This window comes from Primulina tabacum, chromosome 10 (genome assembly GCF_025594145.1).
Source record: "Primulina tabacum isolate GXHZ01 chromosome 10, ASM2559414v2, whole genome shotgun sequence".
Lineage (NCBI taxonomy): Eukaryota > Viridiplantae > Streptophyta > Magnoliopsida > Lamiales > Gesneriaceae > Primulina > Primulina tabacum.
The window spans coordinates 21,994,449-22,014,006 of NC_134559.1; the positions used below are offsets into that span (position 1 = coordinate 21,994,449).

At 43.3% G+C, this 19,558-nt stretch overlaps 15 non-coding genes and 7 pseudogenes across 15 annotated transcripts; all 22 read left to right on the forward strand.

The window, feature by feature from the left end:
- Positions 1–235: 235 nt before the first annotated feature.
- LOC142507075 (5S ribosomal RNA) lies at positions 236–354 on the forward strand. Its single transcript, XR_012805340.1, has one exon. It is a non-coding gene; the product is annotated as a 5S ribosomal RNA (ribosomal RNA).
- Positions 355–1,036: 682 nt separating this feature from the next.
- On the forward strand, positions 1,037–1,154 carry LOC142507781 (5S ribosomal RNA). Its single transcript, XR_012806027.1, has one exon. It is a non-coding gene; the product is annotated as a 5S ribosomal RNA (ribosomal RNA).
- A 681-nt stretch (positions 1,155–1,835) lies between these two features.
- Positions 1,836–1,956, forward strand: LOC142509898 (5S ribosomal RNA). Its single transcript, XR_012808044.1, has one exon. It is a non-coding gene; the product is annotated as a 5S ribosomal RNA (ribosomal RNA).
- Positions 1,957–2,638: 682 nt separating this feature from the next.
- On the forward strand, positions 2,639–2,757 carry LOC142512001 (5S ribosomal RNA; annotated as a pseudogene).
- A 1,701-nt stretch (positions 2,758–4,458) lies between these two features.
- LOC142516153 (5S ribosomal RNA) lies at positions 4,459–4,576 on the forward strand. The gene has a single exon (XR_012811964.1). It is a non-coding gene; the product is annotated as a 5S ribosomal RNA (ribosomal RNA).
- Positions 4,577–5,962: 1,386 nt separating this feature from the next.
- LOC142508194 (5S ribosomal RNA) lies at positions 5,963–6,080 on the forward strand. The gene has a single exon (XR_012806420.1). It is a non-coding gene; the product is annotated as a 5S ribosomal RNA (ribosomal RNA).
- Positions 6,081–6,522: 442 nt separating this feature from the next.
- Positions 6,523–6,640, forward strand: LOC142516732 (5S ribosomal RNA). Its single transcript, XR_012812512.1, has one exon. It is a non-coding gene; the product is annotated as a 5S ribosomal RNA (ribosomal RNA).
- A 612-nt stretch (positions 6,641–7,252) lies between these two features.
- Positions 7,253–7,371, forward strand: LOC142512879 (5S ribosomal RNA; annotated as a pseudogene).
- A 681-nt stretch (positions 7,372–8,052) lies between these two features.
- Positions 8,053–8,171, forward strand: LOC142512379 (5S ribosomal RNA; annotated as a pseudogene).
- Positions 8,172–8,856: 685 nt separating this feature from the next.
- Positions 8,857–8,974, forward strand: LOC142510046 (5S ribosomal RNA). Its single transcript, XR_012808185.1, has one exon. It is a non-coding gene; the product is annotated as a 5S ribosomal RNA (ribosomal RNA).
- Positions 8,975–9,645: 671 nt separating this feature from the next.
- Positions 9,646–9,764, forward strand: LOC142507659 (5S ribosomal RNA). The gene has a single exon (XR_012805910.1). It is a non-coding gene; the product is annotated as a 5S ribosomal RNA (ribosomal RNA).
- A 674-nt stretch (positions 9,765–10,438) lies between these two features.
- Positions 10,439–10,557, forward strand: LOC142508294 (5S ribosomal RNA). Its single transcript, XR_012806515.1, has one exon. It is a non-coding gene; the product is annotated as a 5S ribosomal RNA (ribosomal RNA).
- A 1,274-nt stretch (positions 10,558–11,831) lies between these two features.
- LOC142514725 (5S ribosomal RNA) lies at positions 11,832–11,950 on the forward strand. Its single transcript, XR_012810606.1, has one exon. It is a non-coding gene; the product is annotated as a 5S ribosomal RNA (ribosomal RNA).
- A 643-nt stretch (positions 11,951–12,593) lies between these two features.
- Positions 12,594–12,715, forward strand: LOC142508913 (5S ribosomal RNA). The gene has a single exon (XR_012807110.1). It is a non-coding gene; the product is annotated as a 5S ribosomal RNA (ribosomal RNA).
- Positions 12,716–13,398: 683 nt separating this feature from the next.
- LOC142510847 (5S ribosomal RNA) lies at positions 13,399–13,517 on the forward strand (annotated as a pseudogene).
- Positions 13,518–14,133: 616 nt separating this feature from the next.
- LOC142511972 (5S ribosomal RNA) lies at positions 14,134–14,252 on the forward strand (annotated as a pseudogene).
- Positions 14,253–14,933: 681 nt separating this feature from the next.
- On the forward strand, positions 14,934–15,052 carry LOC142515725 (5S ribosomal RNA). Its single transcript, XR_012811555.1, has one exon. It is a non-coding gene; the product is annotated as a 5S ribosomal RNA (ribosomal RNA).
- A 684-nt stretch (positions 15,053–15,736) lies between these two features.
- LOC142511412 (5S ribosomal RNA) lies at positions 15,737–15,869 on the forward strand (annotated as a pseudogene).
- A 682-nt stretch (positions 15,870–16,551) lies between these two features.
- On the forward strand, positions 16,552–16,672 carry LOC142509502 (5S ribosomal RNA). The gene has a single exon (XR_012807673.1). It is a non-coding gene; the product is annotated as a 5S ribosomal RNA (ribosomal RNA).
- A 679-nt stretch (positions 16,673–17,351) lies between these two features.
- LOC142516545 (5S ribosomal RNA) lies at positions 17,352–17,470 on the forward strand. Its single transcript, XR_012812334.1, has one exon. It is a non-coding gene; the product is annotated as a 5S ribosomal RNA (ribosomal RNA).
- A 676-nt stretch (positions 17,471–18,146) lies between these two features.
- Positions 18,147–18,266, forward strand: LOC142510619 (5S ribosomal RNA; annotated as a pseudogene).
- A 685-nt stretch (positions 18,267–18,951) lies between these two features.
- LOC142510050 (5S ribosomal RNA) lies at positions 18,952–19,068 on the forward strand. Its single transcript, XR_012808189.1, has one exon. It is a non-coding gene; the product is annotated as a 5S ribosomal RNA (ribosomal RNA).
- The last annotated feature ends 490 nt before the right edge of the window (positions 19,069–19,558 follow it).

The window sequence follows — 19,558 nt, forward strand, 5'->3', positions numbered from 1 at the left end:
CTCCGGAGACGGTTAACTCATTAAAAACAATTATTTCGACTGTTTTATCCATAATTTACGTAAACGGTCGCGACACGAGGACTTTCGAGGGAGGTCACCCATCCTAGCTCTGCCATCGTGCCAGAACGCTTAACTTCATGGTTCTGATTGGCCGAGAGAAGTGCCACGTGTGGTCCATCGCCGTCCGCTCCACACGTACTCGAGGGATATAAGAATAACAATCCCACTAAATTTCGAGTGCGATTATACCAGCAATAATGCACCGGATCCCATCAGAACACCGAAGTTAAGCGTGCTTGGGCGAGAGCAGTACTAGGGTGGGTGACCCCCTTGGAAGTCCTCGTGTTGCACCCATTTTCGTGTTTTTCTATTTTTGATTACTTGTTGACAGACGATTTTTGGCTCAAATCATCTGAATCTCGATCGGGACCAGATAAGACATGTGAAATCAACGTAGATCGGGCACTGCCGGATTTGGACAAAATTGTAGGCTAATTTGATTGTAAACGGGCAAACGAACGAGACTCAACACTCCGCAACGAGGTGGCGAGATTTTAGCCTAATTCCTTCTCTAAGACCCTCTAATTTGAGATTTTCAGCTTCTGCTAGGCTTCCGTTTCCTCGAGAAATCCACTTAGGAAGTTCGAAATTCGATTCCAGATCCATTTTATCGTATCTCATGCATAATAATAGCTTTACATTCACTATTTTCTTCTTCTTATTTTTTTCTATTTTCTGGGAACATTTAGCAATTTTTGTTGTCGTGAGCCGGTTCTGTGCGGAAGTGTATGATACAAATTAGTCTGGAGACGGTTAACTCATTAAAAACAAATATTTCGACTGTTTTAGCCATAATTTACGTAAACGATCACGACACGAAGATTTACCAGGGAGTGTCACCCATCCTAGCTCTTCCATCGCGCCAGAACGCTTAACTTCATGGTTCTTATTGGGCGAGAGCAGTGCCGAGTGTTGTCCATCGCCGCCCGCTCCTATGTACTCAAGGGATATAAGAATAAACTTCCCACTCAATGTCGGGTGCGATCATACCAGCACTAATGCTCCGGATCCCATCAGAACTCCGAAGTTAAGCGTGCTTGGGCGAGAGGAGTACTAGAATGGGTGACGCCTTGGAATTCCTCGTGTTACACTCCTTTTCGTGTTTTTCTATTTTTGATTATTTGTTTACAGACGATTTTCGGCCCAAATCATCTGAATCTCGATCGGGACCAGATAAGACATGGGAAATCAACGTAGCTCGGGCACTGCCGGATTTTGACAAAATTGTAGGCTAATTTGATTGTAAACGGGCAAACGAACGAGACTCTTTACTCCGCAACGAGGTGGCGAGATTTTAGCCTAATTCCTTCTCTAAGACCCTCTAATTTCAGAATTTCAGCTTCTGTTAGGCTTCCGTTTCCTCGAGAAATACGCTTAGAAAGTTCGAAATTCAATTCCGATTTCATTTTATCATATCCCAGGCATAATAATAGCTTTACATTCGCTATTTTCTTCTTCTTAATTTTTTTTATTTTATAGGAACATTTAGCGATTTTTGTTGTCGTGAGCCGGTTCTGTGCTAAAGGTTATGACGCATATTACTCCGGAGACGGTTAACTCATTAAAAACAAATATTTCGACTGTTTTGGTCATAATGTACGTAAACGATCGCGACACGAGGATTTACCAGGGAGTGTCAACAATCCTAGCTCTTCCATTGCGCTAGAACGCTTAACTTCATGGTTCTTATTGGGCGAGAGCAGTGCCGAGTGTTGTCCATCGCGCCCGCTCCTACGTACTCAAGGGATATAAGAATAAACTTCCCACTCAATGTCGGGTGTGATCATACCAACACTAATGCGCCGGATCCCATCAGAACTCCAAAGTTAAGCGTGCTTGGGCGAAAGCGCAGTACTAGGATGGGAGACCCCCTGGGAAGTCCTCGTGTTTCACCCCTTTTCGTGTTTTTCTATTTCTGATTACTTGTTGACAGACGAGTTTCGGCTCAAATCATCTGAATCTCGATCGGGACCAGATAAGACATGTGAAATGAAAGTAGCTCGGGCACTGCCGGATTTGGACAAAATTCTAGGCTATTTTGATTGTAAACGGGCAAACGGACGAGACTCATTACTCCGCAATGAGCTGACGAGATTTTAGCCGAATTCCTTCTCTAAGACCCTCTAATTTGCGATTTTCTGCTTCTGTTAAGCTTCTGTTTCCTCGAGAAATCCGCTTAGGAAGTTCGAAATTCGATTCCGGTTCCATTTTATCTTATCTCAGGCATAATAATAGCTTTACATTCGTTATTTTCTTTTTCTTAATTTTTTTCTATTTTCTGGGAACATTTAGCGATTTTTGTTGTCGTGAGCCGGTTCTGTTCGGTAGGGTATGACGCAGATTACTCCGGAGACGGTTAACTCATTAAAAAAATTATTTCGACTGTTTTATCCATAATTTACGTAAACAGTCGCGACACAAGGACTTCTGAGGGAGGTCACCCATCCTAGCTCTGCCATCATGCCAGAACGCTTAACTTCATGGTTCTGATTGGGCAAGAGAAGTGCCGGGTGTTGTCCATCGCCGTCCGCTCCACACGTACTCGAGGGATATAAGAATAAAAATCCAACTGAATGTCGAGTGCGATTATACCATCACTAATGCACCGGATCCCATCAGAACCCCGAAGTTAAGCGAGCTTGGGCGACAGCAGTACTAGGATGGGTGACCCATAAAGAAGTCCTCGTGTTGCACCCCTTTTCGTGTTTTTCTATTTTTGATTACTTGTTGACAGACGATTTTCGGCTCAAATCATCTGAATCTCGATCGGGACAAAATGAGACATTCTTTTTTTTTTTCTATTTTCTGGGAACATTTAGCGATTTTTGTTGTTGTGAGCCGGTTCTGTGCGGAAGGGTATGACTCAGATTACTCCGGAGACGATTAACTAATAAAAAACAATTATTTCGACTGTTTTAGCCATAATTTAAGTAAACGATCGCGACACGAGGACTTCCCAGGGAGGTCACCCATCCTAGCTCTTCCATCGCGCCAGAACGCTTAACTTCAAGGTTCTGATTGAGCGAGAGCAGTGCCGCGTGTTGTCCATCGCCGCCCGCTCCACACGTACTCGAGGTATATAAGAATACAAATCCCTCTCAATGTCGGGTGCGATCATACCAGCACTAATGCACCGGATCCCATCAGAACTCCGAAGTTAAGCGTGCTTGGGCGAGAGCAGTACTATTATGGGTGAGCCGCTTCTGTACGGAAGGGTATGACACAAATTAGTCCGGAGACGTTTAACTCATTAAAAACAATTATTTCGACTGTTTTACCTATAATTTACGTAAGGAGTCGTGACACGAGGACTTCCCAGGGAGGTCACACATCCTAGCTCTACCATCGCACCAGAACGCTTAACTTTATGGTTCTGATTGGACGAGAGCAGTGGCACGCGTGTTGTCCATCGCCGCCAGCTCCACACGTACTCGAGAGCAGTACTAGGATGGGTGACCCCCTTGGAAGTCCTGGGGTTGTACCCCTTTTCGTGTTTTTCTATTATTGATTACTTGTTGACAGACGATTTTCGGCTCAAATCATCTGAATCTCAGTCGGGACCAGATTAGACATGTGAAATCAACGTAGATCGGGCACTGCCGGATTTGGACAAAATTGTAGGCTAATTTGATTGTAAACGGGCAAACGAACGAGACGCATTACTCCGCAATGAGCTGGCGAGATTTTAGCCGAATTCCTTCTCTAAGACCCTCTAATTTGCGATTTTCCGCTTCTGTTAATTATCCGTTTCCTAATGAAATCCGCTTAGGAAGTTCGAAATTCGATTCATGTTCCATTTTATCATATCCCAGGCATAATATAAGCTTTACCTTCGCTATTTTCTTCTTCTTATTTTTTTTTGTATTTTTGGGAACATTTAGCAATTTTTGTTGTCGTGAGCCGGTTCAGTGCGGAAGGGTATAACGTAGATTACTCCGGAGACGGTTAACTCATTAAAAATAATTATTTCGACTATTTAGCCATAATTTACGTAAACGGTCGCGACACGAGGACTGCCCAGGGAGGTTACCCATCCTAGCTCTGCCATCGCGCCAGAACGCTTAACACTTAATTTCGTTTCCTCGAGAAATCCACTTAGGTAGTTCAAAATTTGATTCCGTTTCCATTTTATCGTATCCCAGGCATAATAGTAGCTTTACATTCGACTCTTTTAGTCATAATTTAAAAAACAATTATTTCGACTCTTTTAGTCATAATTTACGTACACGGTCGCGACAAGAGGTTTGCCCAGGGAGGTCACCCATCCTCGCTCTGCCATCGCGCCTGAACGCTTAACTTCATGGTTTTGATTGGGCGAGAGAAGTGCCGCGTGTTGTCTATCGCCGCCCGCTCCACATGTACTCGAGGGATATAAGAATAAACATCCCACTCAATGTCGGGTGCGATCATACCAGCACTAATGCACCGGATCCCATCAGAACTCCGAAGTTAAGCGTTCTTGGCGAGAGCAGTACTATGATGGGTGACCCCCTGGGAAGTCCTCGTGTTGCACCCCTAATCGTGTTTTTTTATTTTTGATTGCTTGCTGACAGACTATTTTCGGTTCAAATAATCTGAATCTCTATCGGGACCAGATAAAACATGTGAAATCAACGTAGCTCGAGAAATGCCGGATTTGGACAAAATTGTACACTAATTTGATTGTAAACGGGCAAAGGAACGAGACTCATTGCGATTTTCTGCTTCTGTTAAGTTTCCGTTTCCTCGAGAAATTCGCTTAGGAAGTCGAAATTCGATTCCATTTCCATTTTATCGTATCCCAGGCATAATAATAGCATTACATTCGCTATTTTCTTCTTATTATTTTTTTTTATTTTCTGGGAACATTTAGCGATTTTTGTTGTATTGAGCCGGTTATGTGCGGAAGGGTATGACGCAGATTACTCCGTGGACAGTTAACTCATTAAAAACAATTATTTCGACTGTTTTAGCCATAATTTACGTAAACGGTCGCGACACGAGGACTTCCCTGGGAGGTCACCCATCCTAACTCTGCCATCAGCTAGAACGCTTAACTTCATGGTTCTGATTGGGCTAGAGCAGTGCCGCGTATTGTCCATCGCCGCCTGCTCCACACGTACTCGAGGATATAAGAATAAACATCCCACTCAATGTCGGGTGCGATCGTACCAGCCCTAATGCACCAGATCCCATCGGAACTCTGAAGTTAAGCGTGATTGGGCGAGAGCAGTACTAGGATGTCCTTGTTTTGCAACCCTTTTCGTGTTTTTCTATTTTTGATTACTTGTTGACTGACGATTTTCGGCTCAAATCATCTGAATCTCGATCGGGACCAGATAAGACATGTGAAATAAACGTAGCTCGGGCACTGCCGGATTTGGACAAAATTGTAGGCTAATTTTATTGTAAACGGGCAAACGAACGAGACTCATTACTCCGCAACGAGGTTACGAGATTTTAGCCGAACTCCTTCTCTAAGACCCTCTAAATTGCGATTTTCCGCTTTTGTTAAGCTTCTGTTTTCTCGAGAAATCAACTTAGGAAGTCCGAAATTCGATTCCGGTTCCATTTTATAGTATCCCAGGCAAAATAATAGCTTTACATTCGTTATTTTCTTCTTCTTATTTTTTTTCTATTTTCTGGGAACATTTAGCGATTTTTGTTGTCGTGAGCCGGTTCTGTGCGGAAGGGTATGACACAGATTACTCCGGAAATGGTTAACTCAGTAAAAACAATTATTTCGACTGTTTAAGCCATAATTTACGTAAACGGTCGGAGGTCACCCATCCTAGCTCTTCCATTGCGACAGAACGCTTTACTTCATGGTTCTGATTGGGCTTGAGCAGTGCCAAGTGTTGCCCATCGCCGCCCGCTCCACACGTACTCGAGAGATATAAGAATAAACATCCTACTCAATGTCGGGTGCGATCATACCAGCACTAATGCACCGCATCCCATCAGAACTCCGAAGTTAAGCATGCTTGGGCGAGAGCAGTACTAGGATAGGTGACCCCTTGGAAGTCCTCGTGTTGCACCCCTTTTCGTGATTTTCTATTTTTGATTACTCGATAAATCCGCTAATAAAGTCCAAAATTCGATTCCGGTTCCATTTTATCGTATCCCAGGTATAATAATAGCTTTACATTCGCTATTTTCTTCTTCTTTTTTTCTATTTTCTGGGAACATTTAGCCATTTTTGTTGTCGTGAGTCGGTTCTGTGCGGAAGGGAATGATGCAGAGTACTCCGGAGACGGTTAACTTTTTAAAAAAAATTATTTCGACTGTTTTAGCCATAATTTACGTAAACGGTCGCGTCACAAGGACTTCCAAGGAAGGTCACCCATCCTAGATCTGCCATCGCGCGAGAAAGCTTAACTTCATGGTTCTGATTGGGCCAGAGCAGTGCCGCGTGTTGTCCATCGTCGCCCGCTCCACACGTACTCGAGAGATATAAGAAGAATAAACATCCCACTCAATGTCGGGTGCAATCATACCAGCACTAATGCACCGGATCCCATCAGAACTCCGATGTTAAGCGTGCTTGGGCAAGAGCAGTACTAGGCTGGGTGACCCCTTGGAAGTCCTCGTGTTGCACCCCTTTTCGTGATTTTCTATTTTTGATTACTTGTTGACAGCCAATTTTCGGCTCAAATCATCTGAATCTCGATCGGGACCAGATAAGGCATGTGAAATCAACGTAGCTCGGGAACTGCCGGATTTGGAAAAAATTGTAGCCTAATTTGATTGTAAACGGGCAAACGAACGAGACTCATTACTCCGCAATGAGCTGACGAGATTTTAGCCGAATTCCTTCTCTAAGACCCTCTAATTTGCGATTTTCTGCTTTTGTTAAGCTTCCGTTTCATCGAGAAATCCGCGTAGGAAGTTCGAAATTCGATTCCGGTTCCATTTTATCGTATCCCAGGCATAATAATAGCTTTACATTTGCTATTTTCTTCTTCTTAATTTTTTCTATTTTCTGGGAACATTTAGCGATTTTTTTTGTCGTGAGCCGGTTCTGTGCGGCAGTGTATGAGGTAGATTACTCCGGATTCGATTAACTCATTAAAAACAATTATTTCAACTGTTTTAGCCATAATTTACGTAAACGGTCGCGACACGAGGACTTCCCTGGGAGGTCACCCATCATAGCTCTGCCATCGCGCTAGAACGCTTAACTTCATGGTTCTTATTTGGAAAGAGCAGTGCCGCGTGTTGTCAACCGTGCACTAATGCACCGGATCCCATCAGAACTCTGAAGTCAACCGTGCTAGGGCTAGAGCAGTACTAGGATTGGTGACCCCCTGAGAAGTCCTCATGTTGCACCTCTTTTCGTGTTAATTTATTTTTGATTACTTGTTGACAGACGTTTTTCGGCTCAAATCATCTGAATCTCGATCGGGACTAGATAAGACATGTGAAATCAACGTAGCTCGGGCATTGCCGGATTTGGACAAAATTGTAGCCTAATTTGATTGTAAACGGGCAAAAAAATGAGACTCATTGCTCCGCAATTAGCTGACGAGATTTTAGCCGAATTCCTTCTCTAATACCCTCTAATTTGCGATTTTCCGCTTCTGTTAAGCTTCTGTTTCCTCGAGAAATCCGCTTAGGAAGTTCTAAATTCGATTCTTGTTCCATTTTATCGTATCTCAGACATAATAATAGCTTTATATTCGCTATTTTCTTCTTCTTATTTTTTTTCTATTTTCTGGGAACATTTAGCGATTTTTATTGTTGTGAGCCGGTTCTGTGCGGAAGGGTATGACGCAGATTACTCCGGAGACGGTTAACTCATTAAAACAATTATTTCGACTGTTTTAGCCATAATTTACGTAAACGGTCGCGACACGAGGACTTCCCAGGGAGGTCACCCATACTAACTCTGCCATCGCGCCAGAACGCTAACTTCATGGTTCTTATTGGGCGAGAGCAATGCCGCGTGTTGTCCATCGCCGCCCGCTCCACACGTACTCGAGGAATATAAGAATAAACATCCTACTCAATGTCGGGTGCGATCATACCAGCACTAATGCACCGGATCCCATCAGAACTCCAATGTCAACCATGCTTGGGCTAGAGCAGTACCAGGATGGGTGTCGCCCTGCGAAGTCCTCGTGTTGTACCTCTTTTTGTGTTAATCTATTTTTGATTACTTGTTGACAGACGATTTTCGGCTCAAATCATCTGAATCTCGATCGACACCAGATAAGACATGTGAAATCAACGTAGCTCGGGCAGTGCCGGATTTGGACAAAATTATTTCCTAATTTGATTGTAAACGGGCAAACGAACGAGACACATTACTCCGCAATGAGATGGCGAGATGCTAGCCGAATTTCTTCTCTAAGACCCTCTAATTTGCGATTTTCCGCTTCTGTTAAGCTTCCGTTTCCTCGAGAAATCCTCTTAGAAAGTTTGAAATTCGATTCCTGTTCCATTTTATCGTATCTCAGGCATAATAATAGCTTTACATTCGATATTTTCTTCTTCTTATTTTTTTTTTCTATTTTCTGGGAACATTTAGCGATTTTTGTTGCCGTGAGCCGGTTCTGTGCGGAAGGGTATGACGCAGATTACTCCGGAGACAGTTAACTCATTAAAAACAATTATTTCTATTGTTTTAGCCATAATTTACGTAAACGGTCCCGACACGAGGACTTCCCATGGGAGGTCACCCATCCTAGCTCTGCCATCGCGCCAGAACGCAAACTTCATGGTTCTGATTGGGCGAGTGCAGTGCCGCGTGTTGTCCATCGCCGCCCGCTCCACACGTACTCAGGAGATATAAGAATAAACATTCCACTCAATGTCGGGTGCGATCATACCAGCAATAATGCACCGGATCCCATCAGAACTCCGAAGTTAAGCGTGCTTGGGCAAGAGCAGTGCAAGGATGGGTAACCCCTGGGAAGTCCTCGTGTTGCTCCCCTTTTCGTGATTTTCTATTTTTGATTACTTGTTGACAGCCGATTTTCGGCTCAAATAATCTGAATCTCGATCGGGACTAGATAAAACTTGTGAAATCAACGTAGCTCGGGCACTGCCGGATTTGGACAAAATTGTAGCCTAATTTGATTGTAAATGGGCAACGAACGAGGCTCATTGCGGATCGAGATTTTAGCCGAATTCCTTCTCCGAAGCCCTATAATTTACGATTTTCCGCTTCAGTTAAGCTTCCGTTTCATCGAGAAATCCGCTTAGGAAGTTCGAAATTCGATTCCTGTTCCATTTTCTCGTATATCATGCATAATAATAGCTTTACATTCGCTGTTTTCTTCTTCTTATTTTTTTTCTATTTTCTGGGAACATTTAGCGATTTTTGTTGCCGTGAGCTGGTTCTGTGCCAAAGGGTATGTCGCAGATTACTCCGGAGACGGTTAACTCATTAAAAACAATTATTTCGACTGTTTTAGCAATAATTTACGTATACGATCGCGACACGAGGACTTCCCAGGAAGGTCACCCATCCTAGCTTTGCCATCGCGTCAAAACGCTTAACTTCATGGTTCTGATTGGGCGAGAGCAGTGCCGCGTGTTGTCCATCGTCGCACGCTCCACACGTACTCGAAAGATATAAGAATAAAAATCGCACTCAATGTCTGGTGCGATCATACCAGCACTAATGCACTGGATCCCATCAGAACTCCGAAGTTAAGCGTGCTTGGGCGAGAGCAATACTAGGATGGGTGACCCCCTTGGAAGTCGTAGTGTTGCACCCCTTTTCGTGTTTTTCTATTTTTGATTACTTGTTGACAGACAATTTTAGGCTCAAATCATCTGAATCTCGATCGGGACTAGATAGGACATGTGAAATCAACGTAGCTCGGGCACTGCCGGATTTGGACAAAATTGTAGGCTAATTTGATTGTAAACGGGCAAACGGACAAGACTTATTGCGGACTGGCGAGATTTTAGCCGAATTTCATCTCTAAGACCCTCTAATTTGCGATTTTCCGCTTCTGTTAAGCTTCCGTTTCCTCGAAAAATCTGCTTAGGAAGTTCGAAATTCGACTCCGGTTCCATTTTATCGTATCTCAGGCATAATAATAGCTTTACATTCGCTATTTTCCTATTCTTATTTTTTTTCTATTTTCTAGAAACATTTATCGATTTTTGTTATCGTGAGCCGGTTCTGTGCGGAAGGGTATGACGCAGATTACTCTGGAGACGGTTAACTCATTAAAAACAATTATTTCGACTTTTTTAGCCATAATTTACGTAAACGGTCGCGACACGAGGACTTCCCGGTAGGTGACCCATCCTAGCTCTGCCATCGCGCCAGAACGCTTAATTTCATGGTTTTGATTGGGCGAGAGCAGTGCCGCTTGTTGTCTATCGCCGCCCGCTTCACACGTACTCGAGGGATATAAGAATAAACAACCCACTCAATGTCGGGTGCGATCATAACAGCACTAATGCACCGGATCCCATTAGAACTTCGAAGTTAAGCATGCTTGGGCGAGACCAGTACTAGGATGGGCGACCCCCTGGGAAGTCGTCGTGTTGCACCCCTTTTTGTTTTTTTCTATTTTTGATAACTTGTTGACAGACGATTTTCGGCTCAAATCATCTGAATCTCGATCGGAACCAGATAAGACATGTGAAATCAACTTGGCTCGGGCACTGCTGGATTTGGACAAAATTGTAGGCTAATTTGATTGTAAACGGGCAAACGATCGAGACTCATTACTCCGCAATGAGCTGGCGAGATTTTAGCCGAATTTCTTCTTTAAGACCCTCCAATTTGCGATTTTCCGCTTCTGTTAATCTTTCGTTTCCTCAAGAAATCTGCTTAGAAAGTCCGAAATTCGATTCCAGTTCCATTTTATCGTATCTCAGCCATAATAATAGCTTTACATTCGCTATTTTCTTATTCTTATTTTTTTTCTATTTTCTGAGAACATTTAGCGATTTTTGTTGTCGTGAGCCGGTTCTGTGCGGAAAGGTATGACGCGGATTACTCCGGAGACGGTTAACTCATTAAAAACAATTATTTCGATTGTTTTAGCCATAATTTACGTAAACGGTCGCGACACGAGGACTTCCCATGGAGGTCACCCATCCTAGCTCTGCAATCGTGCCAGAACCCTTGGGAAGTCCTCATGTTGTACCTCTGTTCGTGTTTTTCTATTTTTGATTAATTGTTGACAGACGATTTTCGGCTCAAATCATCTGAATCTCGATCTGGACCAGATAAGACATGTGAAATCAACGTAGCTCGGGCACTGTCCGATTTGGACAAAATTGTAGCGTAATTTGATTGTAAACGGGCAAACGAACGAGACTCATTGCGGACTGGCGAGATTTTAGCCGAATTTCTTCTCTAAGACCCTCTAATTTGCGATTTTCCGCTTCTGTTAAGCTTCCGTTTCCTCGAGAAATCTGCTTAGGAAGTCCGAAATTCGATTCCGGTTCAATTTTATCGTATCGCAGGCATAATAATAGATTTACATTCGCTATTTTCTTATTCTTATTTTTTTTTCTATTTTCTGGGAACATTTAGCGATTTTTGTTTTCGTGAGCCGGTTCTGTGCGGAAGGGTATGACGCAGATTACTCCGGAGATGCTTAACTCATTAAAAACAATTATTTCGACTGTTTTATCTATAATTTACGTAAACGTTCGCGACACGAGGACTTCCCAGGAGGTCCATCCTAGCTCTGCCATCGCGCCAGAATGCTTAACTTCATGGTTCTGATTGGGCGAGAGCAGTGCCGCGTGTTGTCCATCGCCGCCAGCTCCACACGTACTCTAGGGATACTAGAATAAACATCCCACTCAAAGTCGGGTGCGATCGTACCAGCACTAATGCACCGGATCCCATTAGAACTCCGAAGTTCAGCGTGCTTGGACGAGAGCAGTACTAGGATGGGTGACCCCCTGGGAAGTCCTCGTGTTGCACCCCTTTTCGTGTTTTTCTATTTTTGATTACTTGTTGACAGACGATTTTCGAATCAAATCATCTGAATCTCGATCGATCAGATAAGACATGTGAATTGTAGGCTAGTTTGATTGTAAACGGGCAAACGAACGAGACTCATTGCCTTGCAATGAGCTGGCGAGATTTTAGCCGAATTCCTTCTCTAAGACCCTTTAATTTTCGATTTTCTGCTTCTGTTAAACTTTCGTTTCCTTGAGAAATCCGCTTAGGAAGTCCGAAATTCGATTCCGATTCCATTTTATCGTATCCCAAGCATAATAATAGCTATACATTCGCTATTTTATTATTCTTATTTTTTTTCTATTTTCTGGGAACATTTAGTGATTTTTGTTGTCGTGAGCCGGTTCTGTGCGGAAGGGTATGACGCAAATTACTCCGGAGACGGTTAACTCATTAAAAACAATTATTTCTACTGTTTTAGCCATAATTTACGTAAACGGTCGCGACACGAGAACTTCCCAGGGAGGTCACCCACCCTAGCTCTGCAATCGCGCCAGAACGCTTAACTTCATGGTTCTGTTGGGCGAGAGCAGTGCCGCGTGTTGTCTATCGCCGCCCTCTCCACTCGTACTCGAGGGATATAAGAATAAAAATCCCACTCAATGTCGGGTGCGATAATACCAGCACTAATGCACCGGATCCCATCAGAACTCAGAAGTTAAGCGTGCTTGGTCGAGAGCAGTACTAGGATGGGTGACCGACCCCTGGGAAGTCCTCGTGTTGCACCTCTTTTCCTGTTTTTCTATTTTTGATTACTTGTTGACAGACGATTTTCGGCTCAAATCATTTGAATCTCGATTGTGACAAAATAAGACATGTGAAATCAACGTAGCTCGGGCACTGTCGGATTTGGACAAAATTGTAGACTAATTTGATTGTAAACGGGCAAACGAACGAGACTCTTTGCTCCGCAATGAGCTGGCGAGATTTTAGCCGAATTTCTTCTCTAAGACTCTCTAATTTGCGATTTTCTGCTTCTGTTAAGCTTCTGTTTCCTCGAGAAATCCGCTTAGGAAGTCCGAAATTCGATTTCGGTTCCATTTTATCGTATCTCAGGCATAATAATAGTTTTACATTCGCTATTTTCATATTCTTAATTTTTTTTTATTTTCTGGGGACATTTAGAGATTTATGTTGTCGTGAGCCGGTTCTGTGCGGAAGGAAATGACGGAGATTACTCCGGAGACAGTTAACTCATTAAAAACAATTATTTCGACTATTTTATCCATAATTTACGTAAACGGTAGCGACACGAGGACTTCCTAGGGAGGTCACCCATCCTAGCTCTGCCATCGCGCTAGAGCGCTTAACTTCATGGTTCTTATTGGGCGAGAGCAGTGCCGCGTGTTGTCCATAGCCGCCCGCTCCACACGTACTCGAGGGATATAAGAATAAACATCCCACTCAATGTCGGGTCCGATCATACAAGCACTAATGCAACGGATTCCTTCAGAACTCCGATGTTAAGCGTGCTTGGGCGAGAGCAGTACTAGGATGGGTCACCCCATGGGAAGTCCTCGTGTTGCACCCTTTTTCGTGTTTTTCTATTTTTGATTACTTGTTGACAGACGATTTTCGGCTCAAATCATCTGAATCTCGATCGGGACCATATATTTTTGATTACTTGTTGACAAACGAACGATATTTATTACCCCGCAACGAGGTGGCGAGATTTTAGCCGAATTCCTTCTCTACGACCCTTTAATTTGCGATTTTCCGCTTCTGTTAAGCTTCCGTTTCCTCGAGAAATCCGCTTAGGAAGTCCAAAATTCGATTCCGGTTCCATTTTATCGTATCCCGACACAATAATAGCTTTACATTCGCTATTTTCTTCTTTTTTTTTCTATTTTCTGGGAACATTTAGCGATTTTTGTTGTCGTGAGCCAGTTCTGAACGGAAGGGTATGACGAAGATTACTCCGGAGATGGTTAACTCAATAAAAACAATTATTTCGACTGTTTTAGCCATAATTTACGTAAATGGTCGCGACACGAGAACTTCCCAGGAGGTCCATCCTCGCTCTGCCATCGCGCCAGAATGCTTAACTTCATGGTTCTTATTGGGCGAGAGCAGTGCCGCGTGTTGTCCATCGCCGCCAGCTCCACACGTACTCGAGGGATATAAGAATAATTATCCCACTCAATGTCGGGTGCGATCATACCAACACTAATGCATCGGATCCCATCAGAACTTCGAAGTTCAGCGAGCTTGGACGAGAGCAGTACTAGGATGGGTGACCCCCTGGGAAGTCCTCATGTTGAACCCCTTTTCGTGTTTTTCTATTTTTGATTACTTCTTGACAGACTGTTTTCGGATCAAATCATCTGAATCTCGATCGTGACCAAAAAAGACATGTGAAATTAACGTAGCTCGGGCACTGCCTGATTTGGACAAAATTGTAGGCTAGTTTGATTGTAAAAGGGCAAACGAACGAGACTCGTTGCTCCGCAATGAGGTGGAAAGATTTTAACCAAACTCCTTCTCTAAGACCCTTTAATTTGCGATTTTCCGCTTCTGTTAAACTTCCGTTTCCTCGAAAAATCCGCTAAGGAAGTCCGAAATTCGATTCCGATTCCATTTTATCGTATCCCAAGCATAATAATAGCTTTACATTCGCTATTTTCTTATTCTTATCTTTTTCTATTTTCTCGGAACATTTAGCGATTTTTATTGTCGTGAGTCGGTTCTGTGCGGAAGCCTATGACGCAGATTACTCCGGAGATGGTAAACTCATTATAAACAATTATTTCTACTGTTTTAGCCATAATTTACGTAAACGGTCGCGACACGAGAACTTCCCAGGGAGGTCACCCACCCTACCTCTGCAATCGCGCCAGAACGCTTAACTTCATGGTTCTGTTGGGCGAGAGCAGTGCCGCGTGTTGTCTATCGCCACCCGCTCCACTCGTACTCGAGGGATATAAGAATAAAAATCCCACTCAATGTCGGGTGCGATAATACCAGCACTAATGCATCGGATCCCATCAGAACTCAGAAGTTAAGCATGCTTGGGCGAGAGAAGTACTAGGATGGGTGACCCCCTGGGAAGTCCTCGTGTTGCACCCCTTTTCTTGTTTTTCTATTTTTGATTACTTGTTGATAGACGATTTTCGGCTCAAATCATCTGAATCTCGATTGGGACCAGATAAGACAAGTGAAATCAACGTAGCTCGGGCACTGCCGGATTTGGACAAAATTGTACCCTAATTTGATTGTAAACGGTCAAACGAACAAGCCTCATTCCTCCGCAATGAGCTGGCGAGATTTTAGCCGAATTCCTTCTCTAAGACCCTCTAATTTGCGATTTTCCGCTTCTGTTAAGCTTCCGTTTCCTCGATAAATCCGCTTAGGAAGACCAAAATTCGATTCAGGTTCCATTTTATGGTATCTCAGGCATAATAATAGCTTTACATTCACTATTTTCTTCTTCTTATTTTTTTTTCTATTTTCTGGGAACATTTAGCGATTTTTGTGGTCGTGAGCCGGTTCTGTGCGGAAGGGTATGACACAGATCACTCCGGAGACAGTAAACTCATTGAAAACAATTATTTCGACTGTTTTAGCTATAATTTACGTAAACGGTCGTGACACGAGGACTTCCCAGAGAGGTCACCCATCCTAGCTCTGCCATCTTGCCAGAACGCTTAACTTCATGGTTCTGATTGGGCGAGAGCAGTGCTGCGTGTTGTCCATCGCCGCCCGCTCCACACGTACTCGAGGGATATAAGAATAAACATCCCACTCAATGTCGGGTGCGATCATACCAGCACTAATGCACCGAATCCAATCAGAACTGCGAAGTTAAGCGTGCTTGGGCAGGAGTGCTTGGGCGAGAGCATTACTAGAATGGGTGACCCCCTGGGAAGTCCTCGTGTTGTACTCCTTTTCGTGTTTTTCTATTTTTGATTACTTGTTCACAGACGATTTTCGGCTCAAATCATCTGAATCTCGATCGAGACCAGATAAGACATGTGAAATCAACGTAGCTCGGGCACTGCCGGATTTGGACAAAAATGCAGGCTAATTTGATTGTAAACGGGCAAACGAACGAGACTCATTACTCCGCAATGAGCTGGCGAGATTTTGCCGAATTCCTTCTCTAAAACCCTCTAATTTGCTATTTACCGCTTATGTTAAGCTTTCGTTTCCTCGAGAAATCCGCTTAGGAAGTCCTAAATTCGATTCCGATTCCATTTTATCGTATCCCAGGCATAATAATAGCTTTTCATCCACTATTTTCTTCTTCTAATTTTTTTTCTATTTTCGAGGAACATTTAGCGATTTTTGTGGTCGTGAGTCGGTTCTGTGCAAAAGGGTATGACGCAGATTACTCCGGAGATGGTTAACTCATTAAAAACAATTATTTCGACTGTTTTAGCTATAATTTACGAAAACGGTCGCGACACGAGGACTTCTCAGGGAGGTGACCCATCCTAGCTCTGCCATCTCGCCGGAACGCTTAACTTCATGGTTCTGATTTGGCGAGAGTAGTGCCGCGTGTTGTCCATCGTCGCTCGCGCCACACGTACTCGAGGGATATAAAAATAAACATCCCACTTAATGTCGGTTGCGATCATACCAGTACTAATACACTGGATCCAATCAGAACTCCGAAGTTAAGCGTGCTTGGGCGAGAGCAGTACTAGGATGGGTTTCCCCCACTGGGAAGTCCTCGTGTTGCACCCCTTTTCGTGTTTTTCTATTTTTGATTTCTTGTTGACAGACGATTTTCGGCTCAAATCATCTGAATCACGATCGAAACCAGAAAATACATGTGAAATCAACGTAACTCGGGCACTGCCGGATTTGGACAAAATAGTAGCCTAGTTTGATTGTAAACGGGCAAACGAACGAGACTTATTACTCCGCAATGAGCTGGCGAGATTTTAGCCCAATTCCTTCTCTAAGACCCTCTAATTTGCGATTTTCCGCTTCTGTTGAGCTTCTGTTTCATCGAGAAATCCGCTTAGGAAGTCCGAAATTCAATTTCGTTCCATTTTATCATATCCCAGGCATAATAATAGTTTTACATTCGCTATTTTCTTCTTATTTTTTTTTTATTTTCTGGGAACATTTAGCGATTTTTGTTGTCGTTATCCGGTTCTTTGCGGAAGGGTATGACGCAGATTACTCCGGAGACGGTTAACTCATTAAAAACAATTATTTCGATTGTTTTATCCATAATTTACGTAATGGATCGCGACACGAGGACTTCCCAGGGAGGTCACCCATCCTAGCTCTGTTATCGCGCCAGAACGCTTAACTTCATGGTTCTGATTCGGCGAGATCAGTGCCGTGTGTTGTCCATCGCCACCCGCTTTACAAGTACTCGAGGGATATAAAAATAAATATCCCACTTAATGTCGGGTGCGATCATACCAGCACTAATGCACCGGATCCCATCAGAACTCCGAAGTTAAGCGTGCTTGGGCGAGAGCAGCACTAGGATGATTGACCCCCTGGGAAGAACTCGTGTTGCACCCCTTTTCGTGTTTTTCTATTTTTAATTACTTGTTGACAGACGATTTTCGGCTCAAATCATCTGAATTTCGATCAGGACAAGATAAGACATGTGAAATCAACATAGCTCGGGCACTGCCGGATTTGGAAAAAATTGTAGCCTAATTTGATTGTAAACGGGCAAATGAACGAGACTCATTACTTCGCAATGAGCTGGCGAGATTTTAGCCGAATTCCTTCTCTAAGACCCTCTAATTTGCGATTTTCCGCTTTGGTTAAGCTTTCGTTTCCTCGATAAATCCGCTTAGGAAGTTCGAAACTCGATTTCGATTCCATTTTATCGTATCCCAGGCATAATAATAGTTTTACAATCGCTATTTTATTCTTTTTTTTTTATTTTCTGGAAACATTTAGCGATTTTTGTTGTCGTTAGCCTGTTCTGTTTGGAAGGGTATGACACAGATTACTCCGGAGATGGTTAACTCATTAAAAATAATTATTTCGACAATTTTAGCCATAATTTACGTAAAGGGTCGCGACACTAGGATTTCCCAGGGAGGTCACCCATCCTCGCTCTGCTATCGCTCCAGAACGCTTAACTTCATGGTTCTGATTAGGCGTGACCAGTGCCGCGTGTTGTCCATCGCAGCCCGCTCCACACGTACTCGAGGGATATAAGAATAAACATCCACTCAATGTCGGGTGCGATCATACCAGCACTAATGCACCCGGATCCCATCAGAACTCTGAAGTTAAGCTTGCTTGGGTGAGACCAGTACTTGGATGGGTGACCGCCTAAAAAGTCCTTGTGTTGCATCCCTTTTCGTGTTTTTCTATTTTTGATTACTTATTGACAGACGATTTTCGGCTCAAATCATCTGAATCTCGATCGGGACAAGATAAGACATGTGAAATCAACGTAGCTCGGGCACTACCGGATTTGGACAAAATTGCAGCCTAATTAGATTGTAAACGGGCAAACGAACGAGACTCATTACTCCGCAATGAGCCTGCGAGATTTTAGCCGAATTCCTTCTCTAAGACCTTCTAATTTGCGATTTTCCGCTTTTGTTAAGCTTCTGTTTCCTCGAGAAAATCCGCTTAGAAAGTCCTAAATTCGATTCCGGTTCCATTTTATCGTATCCCAGGCATAATAATAGCTTTACATTCGCTATTTTCTTCTTCTTATTTTTTTTTCTATTTTCTGGGAACATTTAGAGATTTTTGTTGTCGTGAGCCGGTTCTGTGCGGAATGGAATGACGGAGATTACTCCGGAGACGGTTAACTAATTAAAAACAATTATTTCGACTGTTTTAGCTATAATTTATGTAAACGGTCGCGACACGAGGACTTCCCAGGGTGGTCACTCATCCTAGCTCTGCCATCTCGCCAGAACGCTTAACTTCATGGTTCTGATTGGGCGAGAGCAGTGCCGCGTGTTGTCCATTGCCGCTCGCGCCACACGTACTCGAGGGATATAGGAATAAACACCCCACTCAATGTCGGTTGCGATCATACCAGTACTAATGCACTGGATCCAGTCAGAACTCCGAAGTTAAGCGTGCTTGGGCTAGTAGTACTAGGATGGGTGACCACCTGGGAAGTCCTCGTGTTGGAACCCTTTTCGTGTTTTTCTATTTTTGATTACTTGTTCACAGACGATTTTCGGCTCAAATCATCTGAATCACGATCGGGACCAGATAAGACATGTAAAATCAACGTAGCTCGGGCTCTGCCAGATTCGGACAAAATTGTAGCCTAATTAGATTGTAAACGGGCAAACGAACGAGACTCATTACTCCGCAATGAGTTGGCAAGATTTTAGCCGAATTCCTTCTCTAAGACCCTCTAATATGCGATTTTCCGCTTCTGTTAAGCTTCTGTTTCCTCGATTAATCCGCTTAGGAAGTCCGAAATTCAATTCCGGTTCCATTTTATCTTATCCCAGGCATAATAATAACTTTAAATTCGCTATTTTTTTTTTGCTATTTTCTGGGAACATTTAGCGATTTTTGTTGTCGTGAGCCGGTTCTGTGCGGAAGGGTATGACGCAGATTACTCCGGAGACGGTTAACTCATTAAAAACAATTAGTTCGATTGTTTTATCCATA